At 42.0% G+C, this 14,842-nt stretch overlaps 1 protein-coding gene and 1 long non-coding RNA gene across 7 annotated transcripts in view; both read right to left on the bottom strand.

Moving 5' to 3' along the window:
* The window catches only part of RBMS3 (RNA binding motif single stranded interacting protein 3), a 1,057,118-nt gene that overhangs the window by 990,226 nt on the left and 52,050 nt on the right, over nt 1–14,842 (bottom strand). The window lies entirely within an intron of this gene.
* The window catches only part of LOC140708174 (uncharacterized), an 80,955-nt gene that overhangs the window by 15,466 nt on the left and 50,647 nt on the right, over nt 1–14,842 (bottom strand). The window lies entirely within an intron of this gene.

Raw genomic sequence — 14,842 nt, 5'->3', positions numbered from 1 at the left:
TAAGCAAACCAAACTTCAAGAAACCCTTTTAATTTTGTGATTTCTCACATTTCTGCTCGTCACAAGATCCACATCCAAGATCCTTGGCAGCCCTTGGGAATGATGAGCAAAGGTCTTAATAGCAGTTTCAAGAGTTATTCAAAGGTTATTGGTCAGTGACAAGTGCATTCAAGCACAGAGGAAAAGATTAACATATTTAACGTGGGGGAAAACTCCATGTTTAAGACCATTATAGTGGATTCTCACTCATAAAGTCTGTCAACAACCTTAACTTGGTGAATGCCATGCTAGAACTGCTGCATTTCCATTATATGACATCCTCCATCCAGATGTCAGTTTACTGGCAATTATATGCTTTATATCTAAACTTCATCTCCAAGCAGGATCTGAAGGCCTTAGGAATGGACCTCAACAAATCGGAAACGTTGACATCTGAGCATTCAGCCTGGAGGCAGGCGGTGCAGCATGGCCTCTTCCTTTTTTGAAGAGACACTTGTTCAGCAGGCCAAGGCAAAGAAGCAGTCCCGAAACCAGCAAAATCAGGGAGCTGGACAGGGGACAGATTGGATTTGTCCTCAGTGTGGAAGGGATTGTCACTCTTGAATTGGCCTTCTCAGCCACACTAGATACTGTTCCAAGACCTCTATTCAGAGCATGTTACCATAGTCTTTGGACACTGAAGGATGCCTACTTCTAAGCTTCACAGAAAATGGACTACATGCCACAAAAATATGTGCCAAATTAAGCTTTTTATTCTTTAAGATGCTTCTGAACTTGTTGCTTCTGATGCAACATACCAACATGGCTACCACCTGAAGCTTTATGTAGCAAATGCATATTTTGTAGTAGTCCTCAGCTGCATTAATAAGAATAGCACTTCATTTTTTATCTTACAAAGCACTGCTGGAGCATCTAGTGATTGATTTATCTTATAAAATTTTCTACTATGTAGTGTGGGGTGTCAAGTTTTTTCCCTGATTTAGCTTTTACAACACTACTGCAATCAATTTCTTTCTCAGCCAGAGACATACTTTATTAATCAGAAAACATGCTTTCTATTAGGTCAAATTTATTGAAACAAAAAATTGTTTAGGACCTAAAATGTGCACTTCTTCCTGTAGTCTATCTTTTTATCACATTTTGGCTCCTCCCTGTTAATTTTTTAATCTTGTTTCAATCGCACAGAATTAAAACTTCAGCTAAATTTGTTTCTGAGGAAGAATACACTTATAAGTCAATGCCAAAGGAAAACTGACACTATAGACTCCCTATTTCCTCCCAGTGTTTATGTATCAAAAAAGCAGACTTTCTGCAAGATGGATCTATACTAGAGATGGGCACGAATCAGAAAAATTGTGATAATTTCTGATTCATGGTGCCTGGGGAGAATTTTCGGTGAGGGACCTCTTTGTGAATGTATAACCTGGACATCTAAAACCCAATCTTCACCAAATTTGGAGGGATTGTAGAGGAGAGTCAGTAGATGTTTTCCTGTTTCTTTAGGTGCCTGGGAGACTGTTTTATAGCCAAATGAATTGAGAAATCAAAAATAGCGAAAAGATTATTGATTCGTATTCATCGGGGGTATCGATTTGCATGAAAATGAATTGACCAATTAGTGATTTTGAATGAGTTTCGTGATTCATATTTAATTTGTACCCATCTCTAATTTATGAATACAGTTCTGCATTTTTCTCTTGCTTCCCATAGTATTACTTTTAAGATTAAAAATATGCTGCAGCTAATTCTTCTACATCATCATCTTTATTATCATCATTTTATTCCACCTGTTTTGTACAAACAATTAAAGTATCTTGCAAATTCAAAATAATATAATTATACACAGTAGGAACATTTAAAATAAAGTCTTAACAAGAAATCAAGTGGTGGGGCTAGTATAGAGAAGGAGTGGCTTATTTGTATTCTTGAAGGCTTTCATGCCCGGGACCCGATGGTTGTTGTAGGTTTTTTGGGCTGTGTGGTTGTGTTCTGGAGATTTTTCTTCCTAAGATTTTGCCAGTCTCTGTGGCTGGCATCTTCAGAGGACAGGAGTTAGGAAGAAAAACATTCAGAACACAGCCAAACAGCCCGAAAAACCTATAGCAACCAGTGGTTTATTTTTTTTCTCCCCAACCCATGCTGTGCTTCAAATTTTAATTTCCCTAAGATGCTCTCATCTCCAAATGGTGAAAGATACATAGGTCTGCATATTTAAACTTTCAGAAAGAAAAAGTGGTGGAGAGAACTGAATGACCAAACAGTAGGGGGGAAAAGACACACGAATAATGAGGGTCCCTATCTTTTGAAAGGGGCTCACTATGGAAAAGGCTTCAGGAGTTAACCTAGAGGCAAAATCCGGAGCTGGAGTCCCAAAGACAGTTTGTGTCATTCTGCCAACTCCTGCCACGTTGCTGGAACTAGTTGTATTGGCTCTTGCCTTTCCACTGGACCATTTTAGCAACGTGGAGAGGGGGGATTTGCTGCTTGGGTAACAGCCTATCCTCCATACTACTTTACACAGGTTTCATGCTCTGGAGAGGACACTTCTTGATACAGAGAATGTTACCAAAGTCTCTCGAGACTGAAAGATGCCTATGATGACTAGTAGAGTACATGCAGGCATTCAGAGGCCAAATTCATACCTGATGATAAATATGTCTGTGTGAAACCCCAATGAGTCTTGCTGCCAATTTGTATAGAGACTATTAGATGGATCTAGTACCTGGTTTAATTGCAGTCAGGCAGCTTCCTAGAGGAATGTCCCATTGTTCTCCTCACCTCTTGATGGCACTCTGTCCAACTTTTACATACCCTTATTAGTTTAACCTTGCCAGAAAGCAGTCAGAGAACTACATATTGTATGTTGTTGTTGTTTAGTTGTTGTGTCCAACTCTTCGTGACCCCATGGACCAGAGCACGCCAGACCCTCCTATCTTCCACTGCCTCCCGGAGTTTGATCAAATTCATGTTGGTAGCTTTGATGACACAGTCCAACCATTTCATCCTCTGTTGTCCCCTTCTCCTCTAGCCTTCACTCTTTCCCAACATCAGGGTCTTTTCTAGTGAGTCTTCTCTTCTCATGAGATGGCCAAAGTATTGGAGCCTCAGCTTCAGCATCTGTCCTTCCAGTGAGCACTCAGGGTTGATTTCCTTCAGAATGGATAGGTGTGATCTCCTTGCAGTCCAGGGGACTCTCAAGAGCCTCCTCCAGCACCACAATTGAAAAGCATCAACTCTTCAGCGGTCAGCCTTCTTTATGGTCCAGCTCTCACTTCCATACATCACTACTGGAAAAACCATAGCTTCGACTATGCAGACCTTTGTCGGCAGGGTGAGGTCTCTGCTTTTTTAGATGCTGTCTAGAGTCCATGGAGTTTTCTTGGCAAAGATACTGGAGTGGCTTGCCAGTTCCTGCTCCAGGTGGATCACGTTTAGTCAGAACTCTCTACTATGGCAACTAGGCCATTGCTGCAAATTATGAAAATTGACCCTTACATTCTTCTTATATATCTCTGCCCACTTAGCAACATCTCACATTATACAACCACAATAGTTCCCCCTGTCCTTCTAATGCAACAGTCATACCAGCCTTCAACCCTTCTTGCATGTTCATATGGGTTTTTCACTATCAGATCTCTGAGGTTTTAGTAGCGACATGCAGAGAATACTTAAAATATACAAGCTCTCCCATATGCACTCGAAGCCGGGCCTTCTCGGCGGTGGCTCCTTGCCTTTGGAACAACCTTCCTCCGGAGATTCACGAGGCCCCTACGCTGGGTACTTTCAAATGCCAGCTGAAAACATGGATGTATATCCAGGTCTTCCCTCTTATCAACTACAGATTTCTTTTGCTTTGCTATTTATTATTTATTTATTCCTGCACTTTTTGTTATCGTTGTATGCTAATGTTTTTATGTTTTTAAATTGTTTTGATATTCTGTAAGCCACCCAGAGTGGTAGAATATGCCAGATGGGCGGGATATAAATTGAATAAAATAAATAAATAAATAAATAAATAAATAAAATTAATGTATTCTTCTGAACCTCCTCTCTCAAGGAATTAAATTTGGCCTTCCACTTGGCCTTTCCTAGGACATTTGTTTTGTGCTGTCCAAAATATAAGTGTAGCCTCCTACCTCAATATCTCAAGCACCTTACCATCTGTTAAACATGTGAATTCAAAAAGCCAACCTTTATCTCTCTGTCTTCTTAACAATACTAATCTCAAAGTATGAAGCACTGATTCCTTGCTTATACAGTTTCTCTGTTAACTTTTCCTCAATGCTTGTTTGTATATGACCAAACTGTGATTACCTTGTAGTCTGTTTTATTTTCTTATTTTGATAAAGCCTGACATGTTTTGGTCCTGTATTCTTTTCAGGGCCTTCTTCTAGTGATTTCCAATTAAATAAAATTGATGCAAGATTATCATTGATATTCTGAGGATTTTCCTCCTTCATTTTCCTCCTTCTAGTGAATGCCTGCTGGTTTTCGGTTAACCTGACCAAACTAGCCTAGCTGGGAATGACCTTATGTCATCAAACTTTGAGAAATTAACTGAGAAATAACTTCTATGTCTAAAGATTTGTAACTGTGTTACATAAGCAGCACAGATTTTTCTTAAAGAAACACTGACAACCACTTGTAAAGTTTTTCTATGTTTGTTTGCTTGCTTGCTTGTTTTATTTATAGGCTGCCTTTCTCCGAATAAGTGAGCCCAAGGCAACTCACAATATTAAAAGAATATAATTAAAAACATAATAAATGATTTTTAAAAAAAACAACTATATACCCTCCTTGGATGGCCATGGGTCTGTCCCAACTGGTATCTGCATGACATACTTTAGACCTGTTATTTTTCTATTGGGGCCGATGTTGTTGATCTGGTTGTGGAGAAACCTGTAGTTCCATTGTCAAGGACAGATCATTATCTGGTGGTATTTAGACTCTCAGAGATCCTGCAGGGGTGAGTATACTGGTTAAGATGGTCCACCTCAGGAGACTGATTCAAATGGTTTCCTGATGGCTCTTGGGGAGTTTTCTATTATCTCAGCAGGTGATTCTGTTGGGGAAATGGCCAGGGCTGTTGACACAATCACTCCTAAGTGTCCCCTCCCACAAAGTAGAGTCAAGCTGGCCCCCTGGTTTACTGGGGAGCTGGTGATGATGAAATGAATGGGACTGAGACTAGAGCAACAATGGTAGAAAACTTGAAGTGAATCTGACCAAAAATAGGTTAGAGCTCCTTTGAAGATCTATTCAATGCCAACGATGGTGGTGAAGAATTCATTATTCTCTGCCCCCACTGTGTCTGTACAGAGTCACCCCAGTGAAGCTTTTTAGAGTGGTCAAGGGCTTGTTACATCATGGCTCACAGGAAGATAGTGCTTGCTGTGAAAAACTTGCACAGCACTTTGGAGGCAAAATTGCTTGGGTGCACTCTGACATGGATGTTGGAATTAATACAGGTCCTGTTCATGTAAGTATGGTTCATGTTTGTCCTGCATTAATGGTTAAGTTTAAGTTTTTGCCTCTTGGTGATGTGGACAGGACCCTTGGAGAGGTGAAGGTTTCCACTTGTCTGCTGGATCCTTGGCCTTCCTGGCTGATAAAAGTTGCCAGAAAGGGACTGGCCAACTGAGTGCAAGGTGTTGAATGTTACCTTGCAGCAGGGTAGGATCCTAGCATGCCTAAAGGAGGCAGCAGTGTGATAATTATTGGGCAGGGGGAATTTCCTTGGACTCTGCAGTACTGGATAATTACCAGCCAGTTTCTAATATCCCATTCTAGGGCAAGGTGATGGAGTGGCTTGTGGCTTCTCAGCTCTTGAGATTCCTGGATGAGGAATTATCTAGGTCCATTTCAATCTGGCTTCAAGCCTGGTTATGGTATGGAGACTGCTTTGGTCACCTTGGTGGATGACCTATACCAGGAACTGGACATGGGGAGTGTATCCATGTTGGTTCTACTGGACCTCTCAGCAGCTTTTGATACTATTGACCATGGTATCCTTCTGGGCTTTTTCTCTGGGATGGGATTTGGAGGCCCTGTTCTATAGTAGCTGCAGTCCTTCCTGGAGGAGAGAACCAAAAGTTTCATGCTGGGGGACACCTGTTTGGAACCCTGGCCATTGGTCTGTGGTGCCCCTCAAGGTTCTGTTTTGTCCCTTGTGCTCTTCTACATCTTCATGAAACTGCTTGGAGAGGTTGTCCGAGTTCTGGGGTGATGACACCCAACTCAATTTCTCCTTTCCCTCTAAATCCAAGGAAGCTGTTTCAGTTCTAAATCAGTGTCTGGTGTCAGTAACGGACTGGACGAGGGCAAATAAACACAAAGGGGACGAAAGGAAAGAAGGGGAGGATATGGACTGAGATGCGAATCACATCAAATCCAAGATGAATAGAGACCTCCCAAATAAATCTGCAGCCCCTATGTGAGCACTAACTGCAATTTTAAACATAAAAAGGCAGCAATCAAATTACAGCAAAGCCAAATCACTCCGATTCAGCTTTCCAGTGTAGTCACACTCTCATCAACCTATTCTTGATTTAAAAAAAATACTGAGTAAATTAGTGTCTTAAACTTCCTAATCTCAGAAATTCCTTTCTTTCTGCACAGATTTTTATGATTATGTATTGTGATTTATATTACATGACAGTGAAACAGTATGGCCTTGGGCAAGCTGCACAGCCCTACAGTGGCTCCAGAAGAAGGGAATGGTAAACTGAGTAAACTGGAACTCTCAAGAAATGAGTGCAGTTGGCACAGTAGTTTTAACTGTGCAAAGGCACTCTTGGCCACTGCTGAAACCTGGGTGTCCAGGTTTAGAAATGAATCCAAGAGCACCCCCAAGCTGTGGACCTGTCTTTTCAAAGGGAGTGGAAACTCATCCAGCACAGGCTGCAGTCCTATTCCTTGATCTGCTTTTTGACTGACCATGAGCACCTCTGTCTTGTCTGGATTAAGATTCAGTTTATTTGTTATCATCCAGTCCATTACTGACACCAGACACTGATTTAGCACTGAAACAGCTTCCTTGGATTTAGAGGGGAAAAAGAAATTGAGTTGGGTGTCATCACCCCAGAACTCGGACAACCTCTCCAAGCAGTTTCATGAAGATGTAGAAAAGCACAAGGGACAAAACAGAACCTTGAGGGGCACCACAGACCAATGGCCAGGGTTCCAAACAGGTGTCCCCCAGCATGAAACTTTTGGTCAAAATCCTGTTGGTCAAAATCCTGTTAGTGTAAAGTTATGCAGTAGAAGCTGATGATGTCATTAGCTGGTGCCAGTAACAGTTAATTAAAACTAATTAAAAGTTTCCTATACCCCCATTTTAGATTCCTAGGCTCCTTAGAGCTCCCTTTTGCCCTGGAGAAACTTTTAAGAGTAAAAAATGGCTGCTGGATTGCCATCTGGAGCAAAAACTATTTCACTTATGGAATTAAGAGGAAGCAGGTTAACGGCAGCGCAAATGCTTGGCCTTTTTACTTTTCTGGGAAATGGACTAAAGGCAAAAACCAAACAAAACAGGAAAGGAATTTTTACTGGTGGCAGGCAGGCAACCTTATATAGCCATGGTGGCTGCTGTTAAGAAAGTAAGTCACATACTACATGTAATGCCTTACTATCTAATGAAATTGAATTGGTTGGAGTACTTGGCTGTGAATCCATGAGCTGGTAATATGAATCTCCATTGTGCCTCCCAAGAAGGGGTCAGCTGTGATCACCTGGAGTGTATTTGCCTGAAGGATAAGTGTCCTACCACCTGTGTTGCACTGAGTAAGCTGTACAATTCCAGAGCACCACTAGAAGGAATAACTGATGAATTATTTCTGAGTACTTTATATCTACAAAACCCTGCAGAGATTGCCATGTCAGAATCCATTTGACAGCTAAGATGAAGAGGAGCAGGAGGAGGGGGAGGCGTTAGCAGAAAATTGATCCTGTTTTATCTTGAATTACTGCACATTTTGTTAACTGCAGACCAAAACTACTCCTTAAGTAATACATGTGGGATATATCTGTGAAGATTCTCAGTTATCCAGGTAAGGTTATTGGGAAGTTGAGTCATGGCAACTAGACTTCTTTCTTATTAGAATGAAACGTTTTGCTACTCATCCAAGTAGCTTCTTAGCTACTGTGGGATATGTGGATGATGAGTGACTAGCAGGGACATTTTGCTATCTGATGACAGTAGAGAACAAGACAGTACCTCTTCCCATTGTACACCAACTGACCACTCATGGTATCACCTGATAATGAAAACTAAGCACAGCTGACCTGGTTAATACCTGGATGGATGACTGTGAGGGAACACCAATCTAAGTAGATCAATAGTCTTGGCATAGGAGAAGAGTTTTCTTCCTATCTTCCCATCTAGCATGTTCCTTGTACAAAAGCCAGCTGGCCTGGCAGTTGCATCTATATTCATTACAGATGATGTAGAATTATCATCACCACGCCCGAAGGTAGTCAGCCAGTTTAAGGGGTGTAAGGTAGACTATGTAGCTCACACAAGTCTCTCCCTTAGCAGAGGGGAATTCTTGGGAGAACGTGGTCAGGAAAATTAGTTAGAAGTCTGCTGCCCCCCGAGACAACTGCTTTGTTCTTCCTACAAGTTGGGCTAGCCATGGTAGATGTGTTATTAAAAAAAACCTTAAAAAAACCAAAACAATTCCTGGCAGCCTATAAAGGTCAGTTAAGAGCTGGGAATTAAAAAAAATCAAGAGGGTCATACTGCAAAATGGAATACGGGAATAAGGTGAGATGAAATGGACCTTTGTCTTCACTTCCCCAATTTGAAAAGCATATGTGATTTTAGGTTAGTGCTGGCATATGTTTATTTAATAACTGATTTTGGCTGCTTTCTCAGCAGGTACCATATAGGCAATGGAATGGATCAATGCAATGATCTGAATAATGAGAGTACTTGTGCCTTATGAGGCCAACATGTTTTTGTTGCTTACACCTAGAATGCAGCTTCTGATTTCAGCTTGGTAACTGCAGCAAGTCTCAACACCTTCGGCCAAACAAGCCAACCAGTAAAGGGCAAGACGGCTGTCAAAGTCGGATACGTTTAATACATTGAGATGACAGAGAGCCACCTCATTATTGCTAAAATATGCTCTCTTCCTGCTAACCTCTTTGATCCTCTGCCTCCTGTGCCTTTTCAACCCCCTGCAGCTCTGAAAGGATTATTCTTTCTTTCACACCCCTTTGGGTTCTAAAAGCTCGGCTAGTTGCATTTTAAGTGCTCTGCTGCACTAATAGTAATCTCCTGATGGCAAATGAGCTATTTGAAAGGTGAATGAGTTGTGTATTCATAGAACTGAACTCCCTCCTCACTTCCACCCATACACCTGCTGCACAAACCTGTGGAATTTCCCCCCCTTTTATTCTCTTTCTTCCTTTCCTTTCTTTTCTTTTTTTAAAAAAGACAGTTTCTGTAGGTTCCTTAATGAGAATTAATGGTGTGTCCCTTATTATGTGACTCTCTGGACTCTGACTAGCTGGAAGAAGGAGGTAGAACTAGGCCTGATAACAAAAGACAGCATAAAAGGTTTCACCTACTGCTGCTGAAGGATGTTTTGCTTTCCCTAATAAGGTGTCATAAAACTTCTTGGAATGAAATCTAAATTTCCCCCTTTGTTCCTCTCACACAAAATGTTTTTTCAAACCTTGCCCCTGTAGAATGGCATGTTACATATTCACATTCCAAAATTACTGGGGCCAGAAACTGATAAAGCCATCTGTGGAGCTAAACTGTGGCTTCATGTTCTGATCCAATAAGTAAGATCTGTAAGAAGTAAAAAGTCCATGTGCTACCTGCAAGAAACCAGAATGTGCAGCCACTGCTCCAGGGAGCTAAATTCACCACAATCTGAGGTCTTGCTTGATCTGAAGGAAGGCATTGTTTGACAAGGGGCAGAGAAGTAGGAGAAGGAAAAAGAGAAACCTTGCTATACAATTTCCAGGGAACATACCAATTGCCCCAAACCTTTCAATATGCAGTGATGCCTCGCAAGACAAATGCCTCCCACAACGAAAAACTCACAAGACAAAAGCGGCTTGCAATTTTTTTGGTGACTCACACGTTTTCTATGACTGTGCTTCGCAAGACAAATAGGAATGCATTTCCTATGGGAAACCGCGCTTTGCAAGACATGGACCGAAACATCGTATAGCGAAAATCGGCCATAGGAAACACTGTTTTGCAAAGTGCTTTAGCAATCGCAAAAACTCACTGTCATGTGGATTCGTCGTTTTGCGAGGTAATTGTCTAGCGGGGCACCACTGTATATCTATATAAGAGGGTATAGTCATATTCTACACCACTGTGTGGCCACTGTGTGACAGAGAGAGTTGGACTAGATGGGTCATTGGCCTGATCCAACATGGCTTCTTTTATTTTCTTATGAGGATGGTTCCTACAATGGCAACCTGGTAGTCATTTCCCATAAATTTAATTATGTGGTTTTTAATAAAAATTTGTTCTGAATGCGTTTTTAAGAGGTTTTAAGCAGTCCTCTTTGGAGTTATGGCCATGAGCACTATTCTGAATTGCCTGGAAATGTGCTTGTACTCACTTATAGAACATCATCCAGGTGGGCTGCTACTCTGAAATCATTGATGCACAATAGAAACAAAGATATGATGCTGAAGATCTGTGCTATGAACTTACAGCAATAGCTCGAAGACTTCCAAAGTCTATACCACCATAAGGAGTACTTCTCTTCAAAGTGCAACAAAAACTCCTGGATAATGTGCCTAATGTTTCTGTTGCTCTAAGGATCCTTCTCATACTTCCAGTGTCAGTGGCTAGTGGTGAATGCAATTTCTCAAAGCTTAAGCTTATAAAAACATATTTACGCTCAACAATGCTGCAAAGTCTTCTTCATGGATTGCTGCCTTGTCGTGGCGAAGGGGCTTGAGTAACTCAGAGAAACTATGGGCTATGCCGTGCAGGGACACCCAAGACGGACAGGACATAGTGGAGAGTTCCGACTAAACGCAATCCACCTGGAGTAGGAAATGGCAAGCCACTGCAGTATCTTTGCCAAGAACGCCCCATGATCAGAAACAAAAGGCTAAAAGATATGACGCTGGAAGATGGGCCCCTCAGGTCGGAAGGCGTCCAACATGCTACTGAGGAAGAGCGGAGGACAAGTACAAGTAGCTCCAGAGCTAATGAAGTGGTTGGGCCAAAGCCGAAAGGACGCTCAGCTGTGGACGTGCCTGGAAGTGAAAGGAAAATCCAATGCTGCAAAGAAAAATACTGCATAGGAACCTGGAATGTAAGATCTATGAACATTGGGAAGCTGGAGGTGGTCAAACAGGAGATGGCAAGAATAAACATCGACATCCTGGGCATCAGTGAACTAAAATGGACAGGAATGGGCGAATTCAGCTCAGATGATTATCATATCTACTATTGTGGACAAGAATCCCGTAGAAGGAATGGAGTAGCCCTCATAGTCAACAAAAGAGTGGGAAAAGCTGTAATGGGATACAATCTCAAAAATGATAGAATGATGTCAATACGAATCCAAGGCAGACCATTCAACATCACAATAATCCAAGTTTATGCACCAACCAGCATTGCTGAGGAGACTGAAATTGAACAATTCTATGAAGATTTACAACACCTTCTAGAACTGACACCAAAGAAAGATGTTCTTCTCATTCTAGGGGACTGGAATGCTAAAGTAGGGAGCCAAGAGATAAAAGGAACAACAGGGAAGTTTGGCCTTGGAGTTCAGAACGAAGCAGGACAAAGGCTAATAGAGTTTTGTCAAGAGAATAAGCTGGTCATCACAAACACTCTTTTCCAACAACACAAGAGGCGACTCTATACATGGAAATCACCAGATGGGCAATATCGAAATCAGATTGATTATATTCTCTGCAGCCAAAGATGGAGAAGCTCTATACAGTCAGCAAAAACAAGACCTGGAGCTGACTGCAGTTCTGATCATCAGCTTCTCATAGCAAAATTCAAGCTTAGACTGAAGAGATTAGGAAAAACCACTGGGCCACTCAGGTATAATCTAAACCAAATCCCTTATGAATACATAGTGGAAGTAAAGAACAGATTTAAGGAACTAGATTTGGTGGACAGAGTGCCTGAAGAACTTTGGATAGAGGCTCGTAACATTGTCCAGGAGGCAGCAACGAAAACCATCCCAAAGAAAAGGAAATGCAAGAAAGCAAAGTGGCTGTCCAACGAGGCCTTAGAAATAGCAGAGAGGAGAAGGGAAGCAAAATGCAAGGGAGATAGGGAAAGTTACAGAAACTTGAATGAAGACTTCCAAAGAATAGCAAGGAGAGACAAGAGGGCCTTCTTAAATGAACAATGCAAAGAAATAGAGGAAGATAACAGAAAAGGAAAGACCAGAGATCTGTTCAGGAAAATTGGACATATTAGAGGAACATTTTGCGCAAAGATGAACATGATAAAAGACAAAAATGGGAGGGACCTAACAGAAGCAGAAGACGTCAAGAAGAGGTGGCAAGAATACACAGAGGAATTATATCAGAAAGATGTGGATATCCCGGACAACCCAGACAATGTAGTTGCTGACCTTGAGCCAGACATCCTGGAGAGCGAAGTCAAGTGGGCCTTAGAAAGCCTGGCTAACAACAAGGCCAGTGGAGGTGATGGCATTCCAGTTGAACTATTTAAAATCTTGAAAGATGATGCTGTTAAGGTGCTACATTCAATATGCCAGCAAGTTTGGAAAACTCAACAGTGGCCAGAGGATTGGAAAAGATCAGTCTACATCCCAATCCCAAAGAAGGGCAGTGCCAAAGAATGCTCCAACTACCGTACAATTGCACTCATTTCGCACGCTAGCAAGGTTATGCTCAAAATCCTACAAGGTAGGCTTCAGCAGTATGTGGACCGAGAACTCCCAGAAGTACAAGCTGGATTCCGAAGAGGCAGAGGAACTCGAGACCAAATTGCTAACTTGCGCTGGATTATGCAGAAAGCCAGAGAGTTCCAGAAAAATATCTACTTCTGCTTTATTGACTATGCGAAAGCCTTTGACTGTGTGGACCACAGCAAACTATGGCAAGTTCTTAAAGAAATGGGAGTGCCTGACCACTTTATCTGTCTCCTGAGAAACCTATATGTGGGACAGGAAGCAACAGTTAGAACTGGTCATGGAACAACTGAGTGGTTCAAAATTGGGAAAGGAGTACGGCAAGGCTGTATATTGTCCCCCAGCTTATTTAACTTATATGCAGAATACATCATGCGGAAGGCTGGACTGGAAGAAACCCAAGCCGGAATTAAGATTGCAGGAAGAAATATCAACAACCTCCGATATGCAGATGATACCACTCTGATGGCAGAAAGTGAGGAGGAATTAAAGAACCTTGTAATGAGAGTGAAAGAGGAGAGTGCAAAAAACGGTCTGAAACTCAACATCAAAAAAACTAAGATCATGGCCACTGGTCCCATCACCTCCTGGGAAATAGAAGGGGAAGATATGGAGGCAGTGTCAAATTTTATCTTCCTGGGCTCCATGATCACTGCAGATGGAGACAGCAGCCCTGAAATTAAAAGGCGCCTTCTTCTTGGGAGGAAAGCGATGACAAATCTGGACAGCATCTTGAAAAGCAGAGACATCACCTTGCCAACAAAAGTCCGAATAGTCAAAGCTATGGTTTTTCCTGTTGTGATGTATGGAAGTGAGAGCTGGACCATAAAGAAAGCAGACCGCCGAAGAATTGATGCCTTTGAATTGTGGTGCTGGAGGAGGCTCTTGAGAATCCCCTGGACTGCAAGGAGAACAAACCTATCAGTTCTAAAGGAAATCAACCCTGAGTGCTCACTGGAAGGACAGATCCTGAAGCTGAGGCTCCAGTACTTTGGCCATCTAATGAGAAGAAAAGACTCCCTGGAAAAGACCCTGATGTTGGGAAAGTGTGATGGCAAGAGGAGAAGGGGACGACCGAGGATGAGATGGCTGGACAGTGTCTGTGAAGCAACCAACATGAACCTGACACAACTCCGGGAGGCAGTAGAAGACAGGAGGGCCTGGCGTGCTCTGGTCCATGGGGTCACGAAGAGTCGGACACGACTAAACGACTAAACACACATGCTGCAAAGTAGATTACTTGGTTTGGCAACTATATCAATTGAACATGCTGAAGCATCAGCCATTGACCTGAAGGAATCACTGACAAAATTTGCAAAAGAAAAGGCACACAAAAAGCGATTTTGATGTGGCAAAAATAAAAACATTTAAGAGACATTACACTTCATAGGATTATTCAAAATGATTTGTGTGCTGAAACTGTTTTGTATTTGAGAAAGAAAATTGAAGACTGTTCTATTACTTCAGTGGTTGGAGAACAGGGATAATTTACCCCAAATAGGGTAAGAATAAAAATCCTGTGGGTAATGAGCAGAGCGCTACCCCCGACGCCTATCCCTGCAACTGAACCCCAAACTGTAATCCACGTCTCCCTGCTACCTTCCTTGGTTCCCACAGTTGTAGATCAGTTCTTTTAGAGATCGGAGATAAGCCAGCTTTATTGTTTAGGGCTGTAGAACAGCCCGGGGCACTCAAGCTGGCTTGTGAATGACTACTTCCACCAGAGCTGAATTAGGCGGGAAGAAAGATGGGAGAGAGGGAAGGGGGGATTCATCAAGGTTATTTAAAGGTAAGATTGTAGAAAATTTAGGGAGGGAGGGTGGATGTATGTGTGTGAGAGACTGACTTCCTGGGACTAGATGTCTGAAGTGTGTAGCAATCGCATTTCTCTATTTCTCATCCCCAAAGCAGGCAAAAGCATCATAGTTTATTCCCCAAATCAGAATCTCTCATCT

The sequence above is a fragment of the Pogona vitticeps genome, chromosome 6, assembly GCF_051106095.1.
Source record: "Pogona vitticeps strain Pit_001003342236 chromosome 6, PviZW2.1, whole genome shotgun sequence".
NCBI lineage: Eukaryota > Metazoa > Chordata > Lepidosauria > Squamata > Agamidae > Pogona > Pogona vitticeps.
Note: the sequence above shows the minus strand (reverse complement) of the source record. Positions and strands in the feature narration are given on the sequence as shown.